This window comes from Hyaena hyaena, unplaced genomic scaffold (genome assembly GCF_003009895.1).
Source record: "Hyaena hyaena isolate Hyena2069 unplaced genomic scaffold, ASM300989v1 scaffold_149, whole genome shotgun sequence".
In the NCBI taxonomy this organism is placed as follows: Eukaryota; Metazoa; Chordata; class Mammalia; order Carnivora; family Hyaenidae; genus Hyaena; species Hyaena hyaena.
Window position 1 is genome coordinate 2,344,185 of NW_024080781.1, and position 10,389 is coordinate 2,354,573.

The following is a 10,389-nucleotide window of genomic DNA, read 5'->3' on the forward strand; positions in this document are numbered from 1 at the left end:
CTCCCGTTTTGGTTTTATTTTTCAGTATTACTTTGGCTATTTGGGGTCTTTTGTGGTTCCATACAAATTTTAGGATAGTTTGTTCTAGTTTTGAGAAGTATGCTGGTGCAATTTTTATTGGAATTACATTGAATGTGTAGATTGCTTTGGGTAGTAATGTCTATGTATTTTTTTTTTTAAGTTCTGAAGTTGGTTTTCATGCAGAGGAACCTTTGGGAACAACAATTTTATACTAACTTAGGGTAAATGATCAGAGAACTGACCAAGACAAAGCTCCAGACCAGCCGTACAGGAGAACCCTGACCTGGCATTGGATGTTGCTAGGGACAAAGCTTTGAGCTTCCTTCCATTTTCCCCATCTGCACACAAGTAGGCCATTCCACCCACAAAGCAGCACGGGTCTCAGCTGAGGGAATCACAACTCCTAATCCTGAGTATTACCCCTGTGAGAGAGAGAGAGAGCATGAGCGCAAGCGGGGGAGGACAGAAAGAGAGTGACACAGATATGAAGCCAGCTCCAGGCTCTGAGTTGTCAGTACAGAGGCCGAAAAGGGCTTAACTCACAAGCCATGATATCATGACCTGAGCCAAAATCAGATGCTTAACCAACGGAGCCACCCTGATGCCCCTATTACCCCTGTTTTAAAAGAAAAGGGTCATGGAGAGGAAGAGAGAGAAAGGGCTTCTTTTTGTTTTTCATAGTTTTATTTATTTCTGAGAGAGACAGCGTGAGCAGGAGAGGGTCAGAGAGAGATGAAGACAGAATGTGAAGCAGGCTCCAGGCTCTGAGGTAGCTGTCAGCACAGAGCCCTACACAGGGCTTGAACCCAAGAACTGTGAGATCATGACCTGAGCCAAAGTCAGATGCTTAACCAGCTGAGCCACCAAGGCGCCCCAAGAAAGAGCTTCTTCTTGAAAAAGTTTGCAGTCCCTTTGGGCTGCTAAGTGCGGGGAGGGGGGTGTCAATTTCTTTAGTCTGATTTAATGAAATAAATAGGACAGTAATGGATAATTCTTTTCATTCCATTCTAGATGATTTTCTTTGTAAATCGCTGTTTCCATTAGAGTTTAATACCTGAAAAGAGAATAACAAAATAGAATTTGAACATTAAAATTAATCATTCCTGTAAACTCAGTTGTATAGATATTTGCTTCTCTTTCTCAGGTTAGTTTCAAATGTTTTAAAAATTTGTACAGTTAGAAAGAATTTATATTAAATATTTCACATCTTCCATGTGAACCATGTATTAATACCTTAGTATTTGTAATTACAGTGACCAACCATCCTGGTTTTCCCTGAGCTTAGAGATTCAAAACTGGACAGTCCTGGACAAACCCAGATGGATGGTGGGTCTACTTACTTGTAGCCCATATGTTCACTTTGGAAGCTGTGTTTTCCTGATATTCATCCTTCTAAGAAAGACTCAACAACTCTTATTATTCAATATAATTTTTTTTTGCATCAGAAGGTCATAGGGATATTTCTGAAGATTATATGGGAGAACTAGATGTTAGGGTTGACAACAGATACACCTCAGTGTTTTGCTGCGAATATTTTCATGAGTTACATCTTCTTATCCCCATCTCCCTTTTAGGTTGCAATCACCTATAGTCTCAACCCCCTACCCCATCTTACCCAGGGTTTCTTTTAGCTTCCTTCTTCCGACTTCTTGTACAATCCATCACTACTTGACATTATCTTAAAATAAGTGAAGTTTTGAAGATTTAATTGTCTCTCAGAAAGGAAATAATCTAGTTTCCAGTATTCAGTGAAAAGTGAAGCATTATTAATAATAAAAAGACTTCTTGTTTGGCTAAATTATACATATATGCATATAAATTAATCCATTTCTGTCTATCCATCTTCCTGAATAGGCACAGTATTAGTATTTTTCAAGTTTGTGCTTTGATAAATACTTCATACTTTCCATGGCTTTCTCAGTTTACACAATTGATAAATAAAAACATGGTAATTCCCTAAAACATTAAAAATTAGACATGGAGAACTTAAGGGAAACTCCTGCTTTACGCATTGGATGATGTTGCATAATGAGTGTTCTTTTTATAAATCTTACCAGTTCTACCAAATTCATCCATGTGCTCATTAGTTCACAAACACTCTGTTCTCATTTAAAAGCCACTGAACATTGAAATTTACTTTCTGCCAAGAAGGTAGACTTGTCAGATGATATGTAGATGATTCACAGCAATGTTCTAAGTTCAAACCAAGGAGGACTGTGGGTGTACACAAAATGTTTGTCAGAGGGTGTTTTTCTCTTGGCAAAGAATATTGGGAATCTTGTAATTAATTCTGTCCAGTAACACTGGGGCAAGCCTTAGCTGAAAAATATTAGATTTTTGTTGAAAAAGGATTGATAAATTCTAGGTAGAAAATAATAGAGTATTTTTTAAATTATCCTCTTTAGAAAGGTAAAAAAGAGTATTATCAGGTTGAATAATCAATTAAGCTAACATGTCAATTAAACTTCCACGATCCCTTTACTCGTTCTCTCTTTTCCAATATTCCTTAAGTACTTTGTCAGTAGCCATGTCTACTTGATGAAACCAACAGAACTGACACAGATGTGAGAAAATAAAACAAACAAAACCTATCATTTAAAATTGGTATTGATTGGAGATTTGTGGTATTTGGTGTGCACAACAGCTTTAAAAGAAAGTTTTATTGAGATGTGATTCATATTCCATTATGACAACTACTTACAATCAATATTTTTGCACTCTGTCAATGAGAAAAAGTGATGCTCAGACCACTGTATTCATTTATAAGCTTTGTTTTGAACCCATTTGTCTAATTTGGAAATTTGTATTCTTTCCATCATACCCTAGTGCCTCTGTTGTCAAAAGCTTAGCACTATTTTTGGCAGGAGTCATGAAAATAGGGGTGCCTGGATGGTTCAGTTAGTTGTGTCCAACTTTAGCTCAAGTCATGATCTCATGGCTTGTGGTGCCGACAGCTCAGAGCCTGGAGCCTGCTTTAGATCCTGTCTCCCACCCTCTCTGCCCTTCCCCAATCACGCACTGTCTCTCTCTCTCTCCCCCACAAATGTAAATATTTTTAAAAATTATTTTAAAGGGCGCCTGGATGGCTCAGTCGGTTAAGCATCCGACTTTGGCTCAGGTCATGATCACATGGTTTGTGGGTTTGAGCCCTGCGTCGGGCTCTGTGCTGACAGCTCAGAGCCTGGAGCCTGCTTCTGATTCTGTGTCTCCCTCTCTCTCTGACCCTCCCCTGTTCACGCTGTTTCTCTCTCCCTCTCTCTCTCTCTCTCTCAGAAATAAATAAAAAATATTAAAAAAAAATATTTTAAAAAAAGAAAGAAAATAGCTGTTAAAATGCTATATGGAGAGTGACAAAGAGGAGATTGAGCCCCAAGATACAACTGATCAGTAGTCATTTTTTTTCTCCTAGGAAGTGGGGTCAGTGTCTCAAGCCATCTAAAGGAGAGGAACTCAAGCTTCTCAAGTGGGTCCAATTGGAGAACTTGTTTCTATATGCTGAAAAATAATAGGAGAGAGAAATCAGAGGAAAAGAAACAAAAAGGAATCAGCTGGTTGTGCCACTTTTTATACAGTATTCCACTTGATTATTATAGCTACACTATGAAAATTGTGTATAATAGAAGTAATACATAGTAATAGTAATACTTGCTATTCTTTTTTTTTTTTTTTACAGATGATAAATAAAATCACAGAAATGTTTAATAACTGTCTCAAGTTTTACCCAGGGTCTAAAACAAGAGAATTTCTAATTCCAAAGCTTGTATTCTCTGTACTTTCTCAAAATACATTTATATATAAGAAACAAACAAATACTGCTGATTGGCGAAAAACAGTGAGATCTCCACAATGTCAAATACTCTATTAAGTGATGGAGCTTTGCAGGATATGAAGCTTATTAAAAAAAAAAAAAAAGAGAATTAGGCCCAGGGCCTTGGAAAGGGCTTTGTAAACAAGGGCAATTGAAGTTCAGCTTCATTGGCCACCCTGTAAATCTGATTCTGGTTCCACCCCTTTTGAACCAGTAGTTGATCTCTGTATCTTTTTGAAAAATACAAGCCAGGAAGCTTCTCTTGCACTGAAGGATGCATGAAAAGAGGCTTAAGGTCACTGTTACACAGTTCTTGTATCCAAGAACTTGCACAGCAATTAAACTTGTTCTGTTACTAGGGACAGGTTTTACAGCTAGTTTATCTTTGAAAGTTTGCTAGGAGCATACATCATTTAAAGTTAAACTTGAGAGACACTTCACTGAGAATATTATATTACAACAGTGGGCATTTGATACCAAATTTATTAAATGTTTTCCAACACTGAAAATACTAAAGCCTTGCTCTGTGACTTAGAAGGTCATTACCCATACCCTTTTGTGGTGGAGCAATAACACAATTGTGTTCTGAGGAACATTTCAGCCCATGTCACAGCCACCATATACAGAGGTAGAATGATCTGTTCAGGCCTACATTTGAGCTATTTGTCTCAATTTTCATAAGAATGTAATTCTCATTTTTAACTGTGCTGATTGTTTGGATCTTCAAGAGAAAGTGCTGCTCTCAATCCTCATCAAGAGCTAGAACATCTAACTCCATGTGGATTGAGAAGTAAAAATAGAAAATCAGTTGAAAGAACTAAGCATGGTAGTTTTACATCAGATGATCTATCCTGTCCTTTTGTAACTTACCATGTATTCTTGTATCTGGTTAAGGAGGCAGATAGCTGCTTAGCTGGATCTGCTACTTTCCGTCTGATTTGACACAATTGCCCTTGGGCGAGAGGCCATCAGGACACCTTAAGAAAGAGTTCCATGAAAGAGACCCCAGTGCTGAACACAAGGTAAAGGGCGAGGTGAGGCTATTGTTCCCAGCAGTCCTGGTGAGTCTGGTGCTTCTGCTAAGTGGTTTATTTGTATTGTATGGTCACTGTGAGGCTTGTAACTAACAATGTATTCCTTGCTGTGATCCCTCTGAGAAAGTGAAAGCCAGATTTGTGACCTATTAGCAATATATGGAACTTAAAGCATGTTGTTCATAAAATTATTTATTTAGGGTTTCCTACCAACTCTCTATAACTGTCACCCTAATCACTTACTTGTTTTTTTTTTCTTAACTTTCTCACTGAAGAATAATATACACTTGCTTGTTGTTTAAACACACCATGTTGTTTGAGTATTTGTAAGCACTTTCAAATTGTTTTTTAGCCAAGGAAAGGGGTGTGTGTGTGCGCGTGCATGCATCCTTAAAATGAATATAATGAAAAAGAAAATCGAAATGAAAAAATACATCTATTGATCATCAGTTATATGCTTAGGTCATTAATAAAAGATTCCTAATTTACAATGAATATTTATCGGCAGCCTGTAATACTCCCTTAAGCACTTCTGTATCCATGGAATATTCCCTGAACTTTCAAAAGATCTCTTACCTGTGTTTTGAATGTTGATTCTACTCTGTGGGGTGAAAGGAGAGATGCTGCAAGAGTGAAGTAAAGTCAGAGCATAGAGGGCTGACCTTACCAGTGGATTTGGTTCTCTCTTGCCTTTTCCAAAAGTCATATCCAAAGACTCTTTGTTTGGTAGGACCTTTGATGCAGGTGGAGCACGGGGTTAGGGCCACTTTATTTCTTTTTTTTTTTTTTAATTTTTTTTATGTTTTATTTATTTCTGAGAGAGAAAGAGAGACAGCTTGAGCAGGGGAGGGTCAGAGAGAGAGGGAGACACAGACTCTGAAACAGGCTCCAGGCTCTGAGCTGGCAGTCAGCACAGAGCCCGACGTGGGGCTCGAACCCACGAACCGCGAGATCATGACCTAAGCGAAAGTCGGACGTTTAACCGACTAAGCCACCCAGGTGCCCCTAGGGCCACTTTATTTCACTCTCATTGAGTTAAAATTTTTATCATTTTTGCTTTGAGATATTAAAATCTATGCTACTACTACTTTTGACATTATATAGCATCAGAATTTAAAAGGATCTCATTTTTTAAGTCATAGCATCCATCAAAATAGGTAGAACTATTTTTATACCCTCCTTTTTTTCCTGTGGTGTTCAACTTAGGAGATGACAGTTTGAGTCCTGAACTGGCCTGTAATGAACCTGCTACTTTGAGTAACTCACTTTATTCTCTTGCTGCTCTTATTTACCATCTGTAAAATGAGCATCCTTCTTCTAAAATAGCACTTTTCTTTTCTTCATGGTAACTTATAACTACAGTCATTTCTTTAGGTCTGAAGGCTAAGGGTTGCCAACTACATGAACCAGGACTGGCTGCACAGTTACAGTGCCCAGTGTAGAATAAAAATGGGAATCCCCTTGCTCAAAACATATTAAGTATTTTAAGTTTTAAACAACAGAGCTTCTGTTAAGCACAAAGCCCTCCTGAGAGTGGGTCTCTGTGTGGCCACACAAGTCACATACTCATGATGTGGGTCCTGCTGTGAGCTTGGTGAAGATCTCAGGGATTAAAATCAAAGCTTGATGCTGCTCTCCAGCAACAAACCCAGGGGATAGTCTCAGGTATCACTTCCACTGGAAGGGAAGTGCTGACCAATGGATAGGAAGCATAGCATAGAGTTCCAAAGCTCGTACTTCAGGGTCCCATATCCCTACATTCAACCATCAGCCCTGGTGCTTAGTACGTACCTAATATTGGGCAAACTCTGTGAATCTCTATTTCCATACCTTTATTTTTAAAATATTTTTAATGTTCATTTATTTTTGAGAGAGAGAGAGAGTCATCAAGGGGGGACAGAGAAAGAGAGAAAGACAGAATCTGAAGCAGGCTCCAGACTCTGAGCTGTCAGCACAGAGCCCAATATGGGGCTTGAACTCATGAGCAGTGAGATCATGACTTGAACTGAAGTCTGATGCTTAACTGACTGACACCCAGGTGCCCCTCTATTTCTCTACCTTTAAAACGGCAATAGTGAAAGTACCAACTTTCTAGAATCATTACACTTCATAAATGAGAAAAATCTATGCATCATACCAGGATTATGGCAAGCTCTCAATAAATAATCGCTCTGATGATGGCAAAATTTTATTATTAGTTTACAGTCCTGAAATATTCCTTTTGTGTATCTGTTTAAAGTCCTTTACATTTTCCCTTCCAGAATGAGGTTTCTGCAAAGGTTCCTCAGCTATATAATTAAACTGAACATAGAACAAGTGCCAATCAACTGCTTCTCTGTTCCTGTTTTGTGCTCACTAATATAATGTTATCCTGAACAATTATCATAACTTTCCTGAACTTCAGTTCTGCCGTTGATTGAAGAGTAATAAGATATAAAGGAAGTGATACACATCTTGATATGGTAATATTAACAAGATGGGATATTTTGAGTCACCAAGATTGGAGGCATCATAGAAATTATTTGCATTATTAATACTGCCTAATATATCAGAGTCCCTGCTGCCTACCCTGAAGAATCTTGCAAAACCATTTTCCTTGGGAGAAAATGTTGCTATCAGGATTTTTAAATCTTTGATCATAATAACTAGAGATAGCAAACTAATTAATTATTGGTTTATAGGGTATATACACTGCCAGTCAGAAAATGCTACTAGCCACTGAGAAGGTGCTTTGAGAAAGCCACACACACTATGGTAACATTAAGTAAAATTACACCAGGTAAGTGTCATCTGCTGACTATGGTTCTTTTTTGACCCACTCAGACTTTTTATACCAGCTATATTTATAAGGAAATGCAAAGTTGTTCTGGTAGGTTTGGCATTTGTTGGGGGACAGGTGAAGAAGTCCACTGGTCCAACAGTTGCCCTCCTGATATTTTAGCATTTGCTGTCAACTGTAAGAGTTATAGCCTATGTGAAAATAATTTTTAAAAATTTAATGTGTATTTTATTTTTGAGAAAGACATAGGTCAAGCCAATGAAAGACAGAGAGAGAGGGAGACACGGAATCTGAAACAGATTCCAGGGTCTGAGATGTCAGCACAGAGGCTGAAGTGGGGCTCGAACTCACGAACTGTGAGATCATGACCTGAGCTAAAGTCAGATGCTCAACCAACTGAGCAACCCAGGTGCCCGTGAAAATATTTTTAATACCACATAGGCCAAGAGTTAAATACAGTACAAAACATGGAAATGTGTAAAGGGTACCAGAGGTGTTCAAAGACTAGTTGGAAAATACTTTGAACCTACTAAGTGGCTACAAGTAGCAATTTTCACTGTATAACAGCTACCATAAACACTTCACAGAAACATATTTTATTTTATTTTGGTTTAAGCATAATTTCATATTTTTAAGAAAATATTATAGTAGTTCCAGGTGTACAGTATAGTGATTAGACAATTCTAGCCTGTACACATCATAACAAGGGCATTCCCGAATCCCCATCACCTGTTTAACCCAACAAAGGAACACATTTTAAAGAAATAACTCTTTTAGGGGCACTTGGGTGGCTCAATCAGTTAAACATCAACTCTATTTCTGTTCAGGTCATGATCTCACAGTTCGTAGGATTGAGCTCTACCTCAGGCTTTGCCCTGACAGTGCCTAGGATTCTCTCTCTCCCTCTCTCTCTGCCCCACCCCTGCACATGCACACACTCTCTTTCTCTCTCAAAAATAAATAAACATTAAAAAAATAAAAGAACAATTTCTTTAAATAATATTGCTTCCCTGGCCACTCTTTTGCAAATATTCCTCTCTGCCCCCCAAAATTTTCTGGGATCTTTTGCTAGGTTGTACAGTTGGTAAATATTCCCAGGTGCTTAAGGCCTAGTTTAAATAGTAAAATACACGAAAAGCAGACTTTGTTCATTGGTTTCTTAAGAAAAAAAAATAGTGGATAATGTAAATCAGAGTAAGTGTGTTGTACAAGGCATGGTTGACAAGAATGTGTCCCCAATTAAGTGAGTAGTAGACTGTTCTTTTCCCACTTACTCATTCTAACCAAAATTGACTCATGCTTCTTTAGACAAAATTTTAAAAATCCCCTCTTAAAGCAATTGCCATTGGGTATGACATTTAATTGCAGGAAAACACAGGGGAATGATAAATTTGGCCGGTGCTATTTGCACCTGTGTAAACAAGCACTGCCCTCAATAGGTCACTTTTTTTTTTTAAATGTTTTATTTATTTCTAGGAAAGAGAGAGAGAGACAGCGTGAACAGGGGAGGGTCAGAGAGAGAGGGAGTCACAGACTGAAACAGGCTCCAGTCTCTGAGCTGGCAGTCAGCACAGAGCCCGACGCCGGGCTCGAACCCACGGACCGTGAGATCATGACCTAAGTGAAAGTCGGACGCTTAACCAACTAAGCCACCCAGGCGCCCCTCAATAGGTCACTTTAATGGTCCTTTTAGGTCACCATCATGGTCCTTTTAGTCAAAGCCTTTTCCTGTATTCGTAGAACAAATTCATAGTCAGGATGAAGTCCTGTGAGACTGTGTGTGTGTGTGTGTGTGTGTGTGTGTGTGTGCACGCACGCGCACAAACAAAAAGATTGAGAGAAGGAGGATTTGTTGGAGGATAGTGGGAATAGCCAGAGAAAAAAGGAGGAATCTATTAATTTGGTAGGGAAAGAACTTAACATGGTGGTTTTTAGAATGTGGTTCTCAAAATGTACCCCTCTCCCCAACCCAGAGCCACAGCATCACATCACTTGGCCACTTTGTTAGAAATGTGAGTTCTCAGGTGCAGCCCCAGACCTCCTGGGTCAGAAATACAAGGTGGGTCTCGCAAACTGTGATCAAACCTTCCAGGTGACTCTGGTCCCACTGAGGTTTAGAACCACAGGCTTAAAGGACAGTGAAGATCTACTTGGATATTTGGAGAAGAAGGCTACCCCACCAAGAATTCCAGCTAATGATCACCTTGTGCGTTTGTTTCTAGAATATTATGATCCTCCAGAACGTAGGTGCATAAGTCACCATTCTGATTCTTATGTTGTTGAGGACTTATAACTACATTTCACTAGGTTATTAACTATTTTTCACACTAAGGGTTGTTAGCCTCAAAGGAACCCTGGATATTAATTGTTCCTTTCTACTCTTTCCTCCACAAGAAATTAAGCAGTTTAGGGAGCTTTCTGTCTAAATTGATTTTCCATTTATAATGTACTTTTTCTTTTTAAAAAACACTTTTTCATGTAAGCATTTTTCTCATTTTAATTTGATTTGCTTAATTTTGTTCACAGATGTGTACTTCATTTTTTATTCTAAAGTTTTGGCTACCTAGAATGTGCCAAGGGCTTTAGTTTTTGACACTATATGTGGTAAAATCAACAGAGAATTTTGAAGATCTGCCAGGAAACTTAAGGCTTCAGTATAAATTGCATATTGCACCATTTGGCTTTTCACCCCAACTTTCCATGTGGTTTTGTCTATCAGAGGAAAAACTTGTTATTTTACTGTTTGA